Source organism: Dendropsophus ebraccatus, chromosome 5, assembly GCF_027789765.1.
Source record: "Dendropsophus ebraccatus isolate aDenEbr1 chromosome 5, aDenEbr1.pat, whole genome shotgun sequence".
Taxonomy (NCBI): Eukaryota; Metazoa; Chordata; class Amphibia; order Anura; family Hylidae; genus Dendropsophus; species Dendropsophus ebraccatus.
In genome coordinates, this window is record NC_091458.1 from 137,463,030 (window position 1) to 137,480,134 (window position 17,105).

At 43.1% G+C, this 17,105-nt stretch overlaps 1 protein-coding gene across 1 annotated transcript in view; it reads left to right on the plus strand.

Moving 5' to 3' along the window:
- Positions 1-9,265: 9,265 nt before the first annotated feature.
- The window catches only part of LOC138793846 (pancreatic secretory granule membrane major glycoprotein GP2-like), a 28,777-nt gene continuing 20,937 nt past the window's right edge, over positions 9,266-17,105 (plus strand). Inside the window, exons 1-4 of the mRNA XM_069972557.1 lie at positions 9,266-9,308; positions 10,683-10,697; positions 14,750-14,920; positions 15,018-15,107. The gene's annotated coding sequence lies outside the window, so the exon portion shown is untranslated. The remainder of the gene's footprint in view (positions 9,309-10,682; positions 10,698-14,749; positions 14,921-15,017; positions 15,108-17,105) is intronic.

A 17,105-nucleotide genomic window follows, 5' to 3' on the forward strand; every position in this document is an offset into this window, starting at 1 on the left:
CACTAAAGGTAAAAACTGATTACTGTCAGAAAATTCTGATACTTCCCTGAAGCCCTTTGAGGCCTCATGTTTTAAAAACTGACACGGATGTGTGAATGGTGCCTAAGTGTGGTGAGCATATGGTGTTATAGATGTGGGACGACCGGTCACTTGCTAGATGGAAGTGTGACGCCACTACTGTGGTGGATAGCCGAGATACAGTCGGACCTTAGGGTTTTGTCACGTGACACCAGGGCCTGGTGGGCACACAGGTGTGATGGCACGCCTGCTTATAAGGTGTAAGGCCGGTTGTACCCTTTTCCCCTGTGGTCGGTGTCCTGTTGGGTTGCTGCAGGGTCCTTTGGGATAGAGTAGTCACAGGTAGCCAGAGCGGTGTAATGACCCTCCCGAATGGTAGTAGGACACGCCACCCACAGAAAGGGGAAATGTCCCAAGGTTGCGGAGTAGGTGCTGTGCAGGTGGTAGTGACTAATCACAGACACAGGTGATAACGCTGACTGGGTTTACTACTTGTTAATGTGCAGCAGGTAATACAACGAATCTTGAGATACACTTGATACAGTTCCAATAAATACACAAACATAGAACCACCAGATCTGTGGGATAAGTGCTGAGTAGGATGTAGTAGAGTTGATAAGGTTGTACTGAGGTAGCGTAGTAGAGAGGGAGTGCCGTGACAGTCTCAACCCAAGTAGTAATGTGCTCTGCCGGGAGGTTGGAGTGTAAAGAAGAATACTTGTAGAAGAAGAAGAAGAAACAACCTGTGCCCATGTATTGACTTTTCCTATAGTCTTTACACCACCTAATGCCCACTAGCTTTGGCTGAACTGTACTGATGGGTAACACAGGCCCCAGACCTTGTTACCTGGGATGAGCAGAGTGCCCTGCAGGGTTCCCTGACTGACACTCACATTGCGAGGTGGAGTTCCTAGACTTTTCCAGTAACTTTTCTCCACCCGGATCAGTTCCTAGCTCTTTGGCTTTGTAATGGATACTGTCCTACACTGTAGAACTCTTAATCCACGGCGTGGGTTGAGATGATCTGTAGGCTAGTCCTCTCTTGAAGGGTTTAGCATTGCATACTGCAGGTGTGGTGCGTCAAGAAAGAAGTTTGTAAGAGACCAGTGTCCTGCATCCTACCCATGCAGGGTACTGACTAAGACTGCGACTTGTCTGTTGAGGGGACCTGGCAGAGGGCGAGGGCCCAGGTAGAACCATTGTGGAGAGCTATCTGAGCTGCGTCCTTTCTCTACAGAATCTCAACTAAGACTCCTCCCTCACCCAAGGGACTAACTTCCTAACCAGCGTGTAAGAAGCGCTTTGGTTGGGTGGAAAGGGTGCAAAAGAAGAGCAGAAAGGGAGGTGATAGGACAGAAGAAAGGAAAGATCCTACTGGTCTACATAAATAACAATAGCCGTGCAGCTTCCACACTTTAACCCATAGTTGCACCAGGACGTTACTGAACGTCCTCGTGCCGCTATAGGAGTTCAGAGGGGAAACACTTGCTCATCTCCATCCCTGGTGGTCTAGTGGGGGGATCGCCCCCCCTCCCCCCCGTGGCGCGATTGCGGGGGGGGCGATCCCCGCATCCATCCCGGGCCGGGGTCTGCGCCGTAATGGCGCTGATCCCGACTCGGCATTCTATTGCTTTTGGCCGCAGCAGCCAAAAGCAATAGAACACCGATCTCATGGATTCATGCACTATAACTATACTGCATGGATCTCTATGAGAGATCAGAGTGCATATACTAGAAGTCCCCCAGGGGGGCTTCTAGTATATGTGTAAAGTAAAAGAAAAATGTATTTTTAATAACACAAAATCCCCTCCCCTAGTAAAAGTCTGAATCCCCCCCCCCTTTCCCCATTTTATAAATAAAAATAAATAAACAACCATGTTTGCTATCGCCGCGTGCGTAATCGCCCAAACTATTAATTAATCACATTCCTGATCTCACACGGTAAACGGCGTCAGCGCAAAAAAATCCCAAAGTGCAAAATTGCGCATTTTTGGTCGCATCAAATCCAGAATAATTGTAATAAAAAGCAATCAAAAAGTCGTATATGCGCAATCAAGGTACCTATAGAAAGATCACATCATGGTGCAAAAAAATGACACCTCATACAGACCCATAGACCAAAGGATAAAAGCGCTATAAGCCTGGGAATGGAGCGATTTTAAGGAACATATATTTTCTTTAAAAGGTTTTAATTTTTTACAAGCCATCAAATCAAATAAAAGTTATACATGTTACATATCGTTGTAATCATAACAACTTAAGGAACATATATAACAATTCAGTTTTACCCCAGGGCGAACGGAGTAAAAACAAACCCCCCCCCAAATAAAAAATAAAAAAAAATGTTTTTTTCAATTTCACCACACATATAATTTTTTTCTGGTTTCCCGGCACATTTTAGGCAAAAATTACATCTGCCATAGCAAAGTACAATTAGTTGCGCAAAAAATAAGGGCTCATTTGGGTCTCTAGGTGGAAAAATGCAGGCGCTATGGCCTTATATACACGAGGAGGGAAAAGCGAAAACGCAAAAATGAAAACTGGCTGTGTCCCCTAAGGTTTAATTATACAATACAGCGACATCTAGTGGTCATCTCTAGTAACACTTCAGCTGCAATAGGACTACAAAAAGTACAGACTTTTATGAAGGGTGTGGATAATAGTAACAACCCTAGTGGGACACCACATAAGCATTGCAACATTAAAGTTTATGTTACATTTTATTCCGCAGAATGTTGCTGCAGTTTCTTACTTTACTATGACGTATAGCTAATGTCTTTTCCCATCTGTATACATAAGGGTTTGCCCTTGGGAACAGACCATAGTTTACTGCTATACACTGAACATCGTCATGTGTTCTGCAAGTCACCACAAGTTAGCAGATGTAGGCTATGTTCACACACCGTCATAATGACGACTGTTTTTATTGGACAGCCATCACGTAACAGCAAAAAAACGCCGTGATTTTGACGGTGTGTGATCTTAGCCCTTTGATGACCTGGGCAATTTTTGTTTTTGCACATTTGTTCTTCCTCCTCGTATTTAAAAGGTCAAAGCACTTGCACTTTTTCACCTTCAGACCCACATGAGCCCTTACTTTTTGCAACACCAATTATTACTTTGCAATGATATACCTAATTTTTCCATAAAACATGCAACAAAACCAGAAAAAAAATATTTGCGCAGTGAAAATGAAAAAACTAACAAACATATTTTTTTCATTTCAAGGGGTTTTGTGTTTACACTATTCACCCTATGGTAAAACTGACATGTTATCGATTACCACGATAGGTAACATATAACTTTTTTATTTTATTTATCACCATCTTCGCCATCTCTATCACCATCCATATAACACTATAACACTTTAATTCACAAGCACAGAGTTAGATTTTCTGCACTATCCTTGTTTCCTGTCAGTGAATTGAGGTACGATATGTTGATTGGAGGTACTTATGCAGAGATGTTTCTGTGTTGCATACAAGATGCTTTCTATAACTAATTAAGTATTTGTGGGGTGCTCAAAGCTAATGAAAAACAATATTGTAAGATGCTGGGATAATCATCGGGGCAGGGAGGGAGGCTGAAAGCATGATCACTGTAGACGGTGGCTACAGCTGTTTCAAGGGGTCCCCCGCTTCGTCAGGCCGTGGGACGCGAGATTTTTTAATAATGAAAAAACGTCTTTTTTTTAACATTGTAATTTGAAGTCCCCCTGGGGGACTTTTATGTTAACTATACTGATCTCTCATAGAGATCAATGCAGTACATGCATACTGCATTGATCAATGAGATCAGTGGTCCATTACTAAGTGCTGCCGTCTTGGCAACAAGCATAGATCGCCCCTCCACGATCGCATTGTGGGAGGGGTGATCCGCCCACTCTACCACCATCGATGAGGGAAAAAAGCCATTCAAATGCAGCTGTCAGTTTTGACAGCTACATTTAAATGGCTAATTAGCCGGATGTGGTTCAGAGGGGACAGGGTCACAGTGTGACCCCCCTTCTGAACTCCCCTACCTACCTCGTCAAGGGGTTAAAGCAATCTAATCAAGTCTTGTGAAGGTGCGTGTGCAGACCCAGTTTCTGTTTATAAGGGTTAATGTGGAGATGCCATGGGCGAGTTCCATACTCGTGCACAGAACCTTTTGTTAGGCAGCTGCGTCTGCACACTGTGACGTGTATGCCCCAAGAGCAATGAAGATTGCTCAACTGGATCTTCCTTCTAAATGTAGTTTACCAGAAATGTACTCGGCAGCAACGAATGGTTCCCACACTGGACAGCGTCCTGCCGCCTCACCGCGGATGTGTCCTTTATTCAGTAACTTTGTCGGTTGTCATCCATCTTTCCCAGAAAGAGATTTAGAGGGGTTATCCAGGATTAGAAAAATATAGCCGCTTTCTTCCAAAAACAGTGCCACCCCTATTCTCAGGTCATGTGTGGTATTACAACTCTCTTCATGTCAATAAAACTAAGTTACAATGCTGCACACGACCCGAAGACAGGGGTAATTCTAATCCTGGATAATCCCTTTAAGTAGGGCCTAGCTAAAACCTCCTAGAAGATGACTCAATGGCCAATTCAAATTATTATTACATGTGCTGAACAGTCATAACATAGTGACATAGTTAATAAGGTTTAAAGAAAACAAGAGTCCATCAAGTTCAACCTACAGAAATCCTACTGTGTTGATCCAGAGGAAGGCACAAACCCTTATGAGGCAGATGCCAATCACCCCATCACAGAGAGAAAATTCCTTCTCGACTCCAATATGACAATCAGAATAATCCCTGGATCAGCGTCCTATCACATGTAATCTACTGCCCACCACTTGTTATAATATATTTTTCAAAAAAGAAGTTGACGCTTATGTTCAGTGAGTGATTGTTCCCTCCAGTCTCACAGGGATGTGGCGTATGCTATGTGTCTTCAGGGTAGGGTAGAGACAACATGTCACAGTAAAGTGGTGCTCTCTGCAGATCATCACATTCTGACCTACATTCCTCACAGGTTGGAATTGTTTATATAACACCAGCAAGGAAAGTGTTAAATTTTCTTTCATCTTCCCTCTAAGTGACAACTTTAACTTCAACTCTGGTTATTCTAATAATTACACTCCCCCTCCTACCTGCCCTGTCCTTATATATAGGAGACATTTCTGCTCACTCACACGCCACAACTGTCCGGACACAATGTACATCCTGTATATGGCCATTCTGGTGGCCACACTCAGCTACGCCGGTAAGATACGTCTATGGGATTTGTGTTGGTTACAAAGGTGAATGGACGTCCCTGATATTATTATGATGGATATGATACCCGCTTTATGCGTCATCAGAGATTGTCCTCTATTAAGATATTGGACTAATAATAGTAGAGAGGGAGAGAGAGAGATAGATAGATAGATAGATAGATAGATAGATAGGAGATAGATGGATAGATAGATAGATAGATAGATAGATAGATAGATAGGAGATAATGTGGTCTATCACGTTTTTGTGTACGCTTAAAAAACTGATGCTTTTTTTTAATCACAAATGCATAAATTTTTTCATCAGTTTTTGCAGAAATTGGATTGCAAAAACACAGCGTGATCCAAGTCTTAGCTAGACATGGTTCTGTAATTTATAATTTGATATATTTTTACATAGGCGAGAAGTACATTGCGATGACATGTTTTCCATTTTAGACCTTTTTCTGCTCATTTTATATTTATAAATTACAATCTACATTTTAGTAGCAATTGATCCACTAAGAATTTGTTAAAGCTTTTGTGTGGAGATGTCGTTCTGCTCGTTTTGTCCCTTGGATTGTGATGTATTCGACCATTTTAGGCCATGTTTACACAACGTATGTGTTGTATAAATCACGGCCGCAGAGAACCTGTCAGTTCACACAATGGAGCGCGCTGCTCCGGGCGCATGCTCCACTGTGTGCAGCGGTGAATTCAGGTGCGGGCGCACATGGATGCACCTGCATCCAAATTCAGCAGAATTGCAGTACTGGTCGGGATGATCTTCAGTAACACCGACCATTCTGTGATCCAGCCGGGTCACAGAACGGCCGGTGTTATACTTAGTGTGATCATGTCCATATAGTGCTTGTACAGAAGGTTTAATATTAATCTAACTGCAGTTCATGTTGTTGATTTAGAAAAAAAAAAAAAGGTTCCTTATCCAAAATCTCCTCTACTGTCCTCAGTTTGGGTGGGGGTTCTGCATTGAAGTGAACGGTGATGAAGTGTAATATCACTCACAACCTGGGGACTAGGGGTGGCACTCTTTTTGCAAAAAAATAAATATATATATATATATATCTGTGTTTTTCCTAATCCTAACTCCCTGACTGCTCCAGCATTGATGCCCCAATGGGCTCCTCTGGTGCACTGTGTGTAAACGATAACCGATCTGATAGATCAGCACTTACTTACAAAGTCTATAACACGGCTCAATGATCATTCCATCCATTGCTAATGATGTTCGTGAGGTCCCTTCCTTCACCAACATATGACATAAATGTATGCCATTATGCTGCTGAGTCGTTGAGTCCGCTTTGTACAGTGCCGCGCCAGCTAATTAACCATTTAAATGATGTCAAAAAAGGCATCCCCAGTGGTCTAGGGGGGGAATCAGCTTCCCCAGTGCTCTAGTGGGGGTGTCGGCTTCCCCAGTGGTCTAGCGGGGGTATCAGCTTTCCCAGTGGTCTAGCGGGGCTATCGGCTTCCCCAGTGGTGTGGCAGGGGTATCAGCTTCCCCAGAGGTCTAGCGGGGGTATCGGCTTTCCCAGTGGTCTAGGGGGGGTATCGGCTTTCCCAGTGATCTAGCCGCAGTATCGCTTCCTCAGTGGTCTAGCGGGGGTATTGGCTTCCCCAGTGGTCTAGTGGGGGTATCAGCTCCCCCAGTGGTCTAGTGGAGGTAGCAGCTTCCCTAATGGTCTAATGGCGGTATCGGTTTCCCCAGTGGTCTAGCAAATTAAAAAAAGTCACATATACGCAAGCAAGATACTGTTAGAAAGTAAGTGCCGCCTCATATAGTCCCATAGACAAAAAAAATAACGGCGTTATTGGGATGTGAATTCAGACATTTTAAAAACATCTAATTATCCTTCTTAAGTTAAAATTTTTTTAAAGCCGTCAAATAAAAAGAAAGTTTTATAAGTTTCCGATCATTGTAATTTATCATATATAACAGGGGTGGGGAACCTTTTCCATGTCGAGGGCCAGTCGGGCATTAATAAAATCATTCGAGGGTCGCATACCGTGTGCGGCAGTTAGTAGGGTGGGTTTGCAGCACCCGGGGCAAGGCACAGTATTGTTCCCCTAGTGCCCCTGCTATTGTAGTTAACCCCCAGTGATGCCCCTGCTATTGTAGTTAACCCCCCCAGTGATGCCCCTTGTAGTCTAGTTAACCCCCAAGTCATGTCCCTGGTAGCCTAGTTAACCCCCCCAGTGATGCCTCTGGTAGGCCTAGTTAACCCCCATCAGTCATGTCCCTGGTAGCCTAGTTAACCCCCATCAGTCATGTCCCAGGTGGCCTAGTTAACCCCCATCAAGCATGTCCCTGGTGGCCTAGTTAACCCCCATCAGTCATGTCCCTGGTGGCCTAGTTAACCCCCATCAGTCATGTCCCTGGTGGCCTAGTTAACCCCCATCAGGCATGTCCCTGGTGGCCTAGTTAACCCCCATCAGGCATGTCCCTGGTGGCCTATTTAACCCTCCATCAGGCATATCCCTGGTGGCCTAGTTAACCCCCATCAGGCATGTCCCTGGTGGCCTAGTTAACCCCCATCAGGCATGTCCCTGGTGGCCTAGTTAACCCCCATCAGGCATGTCCCTGGTGGCCTAGTTAACCCCCATCAGGCATGTCCCAGGTGGCCTAGTTAACCCCCATCAGGCATGTCCCTGGTGGCCTAGTTAACCCCCATCAGGCATGTCCCTGGTGGCCTAGTTAACCCCCAAATAAAAAAAAATAAACATCCCACTCACCTTACCTCCGCTCCCACGCTGCCCATGTCCTCTTCTGTCCCAGGTCCTCTGTGCCGGTCTTTCTCCTGCAGGCGGCGCGCGATGAAATGACGTCATCGCGCGCGGCCCGCAGGAGACTGAAGACACGCGCCGCTCTGCTGGGGAAGAAGCCGGCATAGACAGCATCCTCCTGTGTCCGGCAGCTGTCACAGACACCAGAGGATGCTGTGTATGCCGGCTCCTTCCTCCTCTAGAGCGGCGCGCATCACAGGGGAGCTGCGGGCCGCGGGCCGCATCGGGAGGTCTCAGGGGCCGGATGCGGCCCGCGGGCCGGAGGTTCCCCGCCCCTGATATATAACATGTCAGTTTTACGCTAGAACGAACGGCGTAAACAGGACCCCCCCCATAGAAAAAAATGCTTTTCTTTTCAATTTCAACACAGAAATATTTTTCCCCGTTTTGAAGCATATTTTATGCAAAAATTAACTGTCATTAAAAAGTACAATTGGTATCACAAAAAATAAGGGCTCATGTGGGCCTGTGGTTGAAGAAAATGCAAGCGCTATGGTCTTTTAAACACGACGAGGAAAAAACAAAAGTAGAAAAATTAAAATTGTCTGTGACCTTGAGGGGTTAAACAGCGGTGGGCTGCACTTCTGCTTTTACTCTGGATGTTTTTTCTTTTTAAGGTTAAATGTAAGTGATTTTTATTATGAGGCAATATCTCCCTGATTTTTCCTCCATGGCTCACTGCAATGTCTGTCTCTCTGCTGGAGACTCCATAGACTACAATGGTCCCCTGCAGCGAGCTGGGCCGGGGAGTGAACTAGATAGCTGAGTGCTTCTCCTGGATCCCTAGACTACAATGGTCCCCTGCAGTGAGCTGGGCCGGGGAGTGGAGTACATAGCTGAGAACTTCTCCTGGCTCCATAGACTACAATGGTCCCCTGCAGTGAGCTGGGCCGGGGAGTGAAGTACATAGCTGAGAACTTCTCCTGGCTCCATAGACTACAATGGTCCCCTGCAGTGAGCTGGGCCGGGGAGTGAAGTACATAGCTGAGAACTTCTCCTGGCTCCATAGACTACAATGGCCCCTGCAGTGAGCTGGGCCGGGGAGTGAAGAACTTCTCCTGGCTCTAGAGATCAGTGGGAGTGAGAACCCCCAGACTCTGACCAAACAAAAACCTTTCGCATTACTCTAAGACATGTCAAACATTTTTGAAGTGATAGCAACTGTGACTCTGCTGTTGCCAGGCAACAGTGCAAACACTTTCCCACAATCCCTCTTGCTGCATGTGAAGTGAAAAATGGGACAGATTGTTGTGGTTGTGCCTGTACTCTCCATCTATATGGTTGTGTCTGTACTCTCCATCTATATGATTGTGTCTATACTCCATCTATATGGTTGTGTCTGTACTCTCCATCTATATGATTGTGTCTATACTCTCCATCTATATGGTTGTGTCTGTACTCTCCATCTATATGATTGTGTCTATACTCCATCTATATGGTTGTGTCTGTACTCTCCATCTATATGATTGTGTCTATACTCTCCATCTATATGGTTGTGTCTGTACTCTCCATCTATATGATTGTGTCTATACTCCATCTATATGGTTGTGTCTGTACTCTCCATCTATATGGCTGTGTCTGTACTCTCCATCTATATGATTGTGTCTATAATCTCCATCTATATGATTGTGTCTATACTCTCCATCTATATGATTGTGTCTATACTCTACATCTATCTGAATGTGTCTATGCTCTCCATCTATATGATTGTGTCTATATTTTCCATCTATATGGTTGTGTCTGTACTCTCCATCTATATGATTATGTCTATATTTTCCATCTATATGGTTGTGTCTGTACTCTCCATCTATATGATTGTGTCTGTACTCTCAAACTATATGAATGTGACTGTACTCTCCATCTATATGATTGTGTCTATACTTTCCACCTATATGATTGTGTCTGTACTCTCCATCTATATGGTTGTGTCTGTACTCTCCATCTATATGATTGTGTCTATACTCTCCATCCATATGGTTGTGTCTGTACTCTCCATCTATATGATTGTGTCTATACTCTCCATCTATATGGTTGTGTCTGTACTCTCCATCTATATGATTGTGTCTATACTTTCCACCTATATGATTGTGTCTATACTCTCCATCTACATGATTGTGTCTATACTTTCCACCTATATGATTGTGTCTATACTCTCCATCTATATGGTTGTGTCTGTACTCTCCATCTATATGATTGTGTCTATACTTTCCATCTATCTGAATGTGCCTGTACTCTCCATCTATATGGTTGTGCCTGTACTCTCCATCTATATGATTGTGTCTATACTCTCCATATATATGATTGTGTCTATACTCTCCATCTATATGATTGTGTCTATATTTTCTATCTATGTAATTGTGTCTGTACTTTCCACCTATATGATTGTGTCTATACTCTCCATCTATATGATTGTGTCTGTACTCTCCATCTATATGATTGTCTATACTCGCCATCTATATGATTTCTTCCTCAGATCTTTGCTGCTTGCTTTTTTGTGGTCACTTGATGACAGACGCTGAGCGTCCATTTATCGTTAGTTTTATAGTAGAACATTCATGGTCCGGACTGGTTTGCTGACTCTTGTTCTAGTTAACATGAATTCTGACTTTTTTCTTTTTCTTTTGCAGAAGCCGCATGTTATGGTGAGTATACTTTTATATCACATTCTGTGCATTCTGAATTCTATTGATTTTTCCTAATAAAAATGTTACCCCTCCATTGGAAAGCAGACTGGATGCAATTCACTAGTAATTGCTTGTGCAGTTGTTACTCAAGTCATACTCTGGGTATTACATGGTATTAGAGAGTATTACATAGTTTTACATAGTATTGGATAGCTGTACATATTATTAGATAGTATTAGATAGTATTGGATAGAATAACATAGTATTAGCTTGTATTTTATATTATTGGATAGTGTTGGATAAATATTAGATTAAGTATTACATAGTATTAGATTGTGTTGGATAGTATTACATAGTGTTTCATAGTATTACATAGTATTATATAGCATTACATAGAATTACATAGTATTAGAATATGTTGGATAGTATTACATAGTATTATATAGCATTACATAGTATTAGATAGTGTTTCATAGTATTACATAATATTATATAGCATTACCTAGTATTACATAGTACAGTGGTGCCTTGGATTACGAGCATAATTCGTTCTGGGACCGTGCTTGTAATCCAAATCCACTCTTAAACCAAAGCAAATTTTCCCATAAGAAATCACTGATATGCAGACAATTGGTTCCACACCCCAAAAATAATGATTTATTATTGTTAATAATATGTAAAACAGATGAAACAAACATTCAGAAACAGCAGAATATGTGATATTATAAGTTACTGTACAGTAATGGAGACAATGGGAAACACAAGGGCGGACAGAGACTGCAGGGAGTATGAAGGAATGAGCAGGACATATGTGGCACATACATGCAGCGCTCTCTGTCCGGGGAGAGAGGGGTTACAGCTATGGAGAGATTACCTCCACTGTCCTGTCCCCTGATGCAAGCCCCAGCCTGAAGTGGATCTGCTATGATTTGGAAGATGAGGGAGTCTTCCTGGGTCAGAGTACAGTGCTGTAGACCCCACTATGCAGGCCATGCCCCTCCCCCACTCGCGCTCCCACCCAGTACAGGGAGCTCTTACACCAAAGCAATGCTCTTAAACCAAGTCACAATTTTGAAAAACTACGAGCTCTTAAACCAAAACGCTCTTAAACCAAGTTACTCTTAAACCAAAGTACCACTGTATTAGGTTGTGTTGTGTTATTACATAGTATTAAGCTATGTTCACACTACATTAAAAAAACAGAAAAGGCGTCCTCTTTTACTATTAGAAAAGACGTTTGCCACGATTTATCTGACTTCCATGCAATGCATGGAAGTCAATAGAATGATGGACGTCCAATGTACACAGTGTATTAAATAACGGACGTTGTCTGTGCAGACAAAATAATGACCATGACAATTATTTTCGGACGTCTTTCGCAAACAGTGGACGTTATTTTTTAGTTATTTACACACAGTTTTTCTTTTTTCACCGACCTTTTCCTGTTTTCACTATTAAATTCAATGGACTGTGTATAATGGGGTATTTATAACTATGGGATAGATCCGTAGTATTATGTATTGTGGGGTATATATACAGTAACTATAGGATACATACTTAGTATTATGGGGTATATATAACTATGGGATACATGTGTAGTACTGTGTATTATGGGGTATATATAACTAGGGGATACATATGTAGTACTGTGTATTATGGGGTATATATAATTATGGGATACATATGTAGTACTGTGTATTATGGGGTATATATAACTATGGGATACATGTGAAGTACTGTGTATTATGGGGTATATATTACTATGATACATACATTATATTACATACGTTATATTCTGAATCTAATACAAATACAGTGAAATCTCTATGAGCCGACCACCCAATTTTGCACAAAAAAAAACGGTCTTTTATGGGGGTGGTCTTCTCAAAAAACAATGTCTAGAAAATTCAGAATTAAGTGTCTAATTGAAGCAGTAACATGTACAGCAGACATTTACACATAAATAATGATGAAAGAGCGCACAGTCATGTCTTTTATTATGTGTCTAATGAGACGATATTCATACAGCAAACAGGACTGGATTTTGAACTTTTTCCATACATCCTTACATATGGCAAGTAGTGGCCAGCCCTAAAACTATTCTTGGAACTGAATACAGTATAACATAAGTACAGTACTAGCTGTATATACCATTATACTATTACATTATACTATTACCATATACTATTACATTACTGGTATCAGGAGCTCTATACACCATTCTATTACATCACTGGTATCAGGAGCTCTATACACCATTCTATTACATCACTGGTAACAGCTGTATACACACCATTCTATTACATCACTGGTATCAGCTGTATACACACCATTCTATTACATCACTGGTAACAGCTGTATACACACTATTCTATCACATCACTGGTATCAGCTGTATTCAGACTATTCTATTACATCACTGGTATCAGCTGTATTCAGACTATTCTATTACATCACTGGTATCAGCTGTATACACACCAGGGGCGTAGCTAGGATTCATGGGGCCCAATAGCAAAAAACTGTATGGGGCCCCCCTCCTCTACACACTATACAATGTATATATAGAGAGAGAGGAGAAGGCTTGTTTTGTCTATCCACTGCATTTAACTATAACAGCCTATTAGGAGCCTCAGGGTTATATACTAGGTGCCGGAGCAGACTACCTTTTGCTTAACCCCTCATGTACTGCAGTGTGTCTTACATGCAGCAACACAAAAAAGGGTTAATAAGCTAAAGACAATTAGCTCTCTCCTCCACTACTTCTGCACTGATAACCTCTGACCTCTGTTCTCTGAGCTTCTGCAGAGGTCAGGGGTTATCAGAGCAATGAGGCAGATTATTGCTAATTGTCTTTAGCTTATTAACCCTTTTTTGTGTTGCAGCATGTATGAGAACACTGGTTATACATAAGGCGTAAAGCAAAAGGACACAGGAGGTTTTTATCTTCCCTGTGCATCGGGCCCCGTCCCCCCAAGGGCCCCATAGCAACTTCCTTCCCTGCCTCTATGGTAGCTACGCCACTGATACACACTATTTAATTACATCACTGGTATCAGCCGCAAGGGGCATGGAAGGGGGGTAAAAAATTGCGGCAGTGAACTCTGCCAGCCCTCCCCTCTCACCCTCTGGCCTCTGCAATCATATCACAGAGCCCCGTTGGTGAACAGAGGGAGAATTCTTTCCCCGCAGCTTTATAGATGCTGCAGTCGTACATTTATAGAGTTAACTGTCAGCAAAGTGCTGACAGTTGTGGCGGGCCCCAGCTGTCGCTGACAGTTGTGGCGGGCCCCAGCTATCGCTGACAGTTGTGGCGGGCGCTGGCTGTCGCTGATAGCCAGGACCAAGCACAGATGACACAGGTACAGCTTCTAATTACCCTGTAAATAAAGGGGGCCAGTCTGAGGGGTCCCGGTGGCTGCTAGAGCTGTGGGTGCTGTTCCTGGAGGCTATGGTGCTCTTTCTTCCTCCTCCCAGCTCAGTCATTCCTCCTCCTTCCTCCATTTCTCATCCCTCGCACGCTCCCTCCTTCTTCATCATGGTCCGGTCAGCGCTGTCGGGGAGCAATTTTAACACGTAAGTCCTGCTTCTGGTATTTTTATGGGGGTCTTAAACTACCAAATCTGCACAAAAATGTGGTCTTTGGTCAGATCAGGGGGTGGTCTTCTCAAAGAGATGCAGTGTCCATAGGAAATAATGGTTAAAAAATTGGTCGCAAAAAAAAAAAAAACGGTCTGAAAGGGGGGGTGGTCTTCTCAAAGAGAGGCAGTGTCCATAGGAAATAATGGTTAAAAAATTGGTCGCAAAAAAAAAAAAAACGGTCTGAAAGGGGGGGTGGTCTTCTCAAAGAGAGGCAGTGTCCATAGGAAATAATGATTATAAAATTGTTCACAAAAAAAAAAAAAGGTCTAAAAGGGGGTGGTCTCCTCAAAGAAGTGGTCTGAAAGGGGGGTTTCACGCTATATAAAAGGCACAGTTACTAGTTACAATGATGATAGATTGCACTCTTCATCTATAGAGCTGTATACCAAACATGAGGTATGATGCCACATAGTATATTCTTGTCTCTACAGCTGGTGACATTGCAGCTTGCAATACCTGTGGCGGAGGTTGTCCTACAGATCAATGCTTCTGCGCAAATCCATTAATATCATGTGTCCCTACGACCGGAGAGTGTACGAGCGGAGACAATAGCTGCTGCCCCACCAGTTATTATTACAACGCATCCGCTCAATGCTGCACAGGTGAGAGAACGCTCCTTTCTTGTTCCTCATCACAATTCATTACATTGTCACCTTTCTATTATTTTATGTCTTGTGTTTTTCTCATTTTATCTTTCAGATACACTGTTATGTAATCCAGCATGTTCCAATGATGAAATATGTGATATTGGAAGATGTTCATGTAATAATACTTATTACAAAGGCAAAAGTGAGTACAAAATGTATTCTTCAGTGTAAGGTAATATATATGCCCATTTCCTATGCTGCGTATATATAGTACATGTCTGTTGTAGTAAATGTCTGTATACCCCATGCAGTCACTATGCTGGTATTCCTATTGGAATCTGTCAGTACTCAGTGTACGGTGTCAGAGCGTCTAGGGACAGGCAAGGTGAGTAGTAATGGCCACATCAGTCAGCTCTACCATTGGACTAATATCAGCTCTACCATTGGACTAATATCAGCTCTACCATTGGACTAATATAGAAGTGGCTCAATGAGAGATGCTCCAGCCTTATTATGTTATTAAGAATGCAAATATATCAGGACAGCGGGCAGGTCTATAGGTGACGCATAGAAAAGAACTGAAGTCATATCTAAAGTAAAGGAATATAAAGTCATTACTGTATTTTTCACTTTATAAGACGCACTTGACTTGACCCCTGATTTGGACAACATAAAACAGGAGGGGGGGGGGAATACTTTAATACTCTCCATGACAAAACATTATACCCGCACATACACAGCTTTGCTGCATGCACAATACACACCCAGCTCTGCTACATCATACACACCAAGCTCTGCTACATCAAAACACACCAAGCTCTGCTACATACAGATACCAACAGGCACATACAGTGCTGCTACACCAATATACAGACACAAACCAACAAAAAGTGTCAGCTTTACATTTGGCGCCCCCCACATCTAGACAACACTCACGTCTTCATCCCACATAATTGGTACCACAGGGTAATTAGATATCCGTACCATCTCACTTACCATCTGCTACTAGATCGGCAAACATTCTCTCCACAATACATTTAGATGATTTTCCAGTTATTATCCCCATCATTTCCATTGTCCCCATCTCTCTCACTTGTAATTAGATGTGAAATTATACCAATTGTCTCTTTCCTAAACAAAAACCTTAACCTTAAGCATAACCTTCTGCCCTTCAGCTTTGAGAGAGCTCTAGTTCTTCCAGTTCAGCCCCATTTCTTATCCTTTCCCAATAAGGATAGTAACATATCTAAACATGTTGCTGGCAGAAAATTGTCGGGGTTTGGTGTTCAAACATATTTACTTAAGGTGTACGACACAATTTTCCCCAAAACCCGACCTGTCAACCCAACATTTTTGTTCAAAAAACCCACTAAGTGGGCGTGCCGTGGGTGTTGCATAGGTGTGTCCTATACACTATCGCTTATATCACATTGCACATGCCTGTTAGTGAATCCGGCCGGGCTCCAGAACCTGAGGTACGGGAGGGGGGCAAGCCTCCTCCCCGTCTCGTCACGCCCCCCAAGCTCCCCCAGCCCACCCACTGGGCGAGCAGGGTGTACGGGAGGCGTACGCCAGTGAAAAGGGGCGAATCTGCACCTTCCCCCTGGCGTACGCCTTGGGCGTATGTTTTATAAATCCCCCCCATTGTCTATATCACATCGCTCTTATACACATTGCCCACATCACATCACTCCTTTAAACTATTGCCTATATACACATTGTTTATATCAGATCGCCCCTATACACATTGCCTACTGTACATCACATCGCTCCTATACACATTGCCTACATCACATCACTCTTATACACATTCCCTATACCACATGGCTCCTATACACATTGCCTATATCACATCGCTCCTATACACATTGCCTATATCACATCGCTCCTATACACATTGCCTACATCACATCGCTCCTATATACATTGCCTACATCACATCGCTCCTATATACATTGCCTACATCACATCGCTCCTATACACATTGCCTACATCACATCGCTCCTATACACATTGCCTATATCACATCGCTCCTATACACTATTGCCTATATCACATCGCTCCTATACACATTGCCTATATCACAACGCTCCTATACACATTGGGGGACATGTATCATCCGGCTTACGGATGATTTTCGGCGCAAATCGGCACTTTCCGCCGAGTACACCAGGGGGCGGGGAGGGGGTGTGAAGGGGGC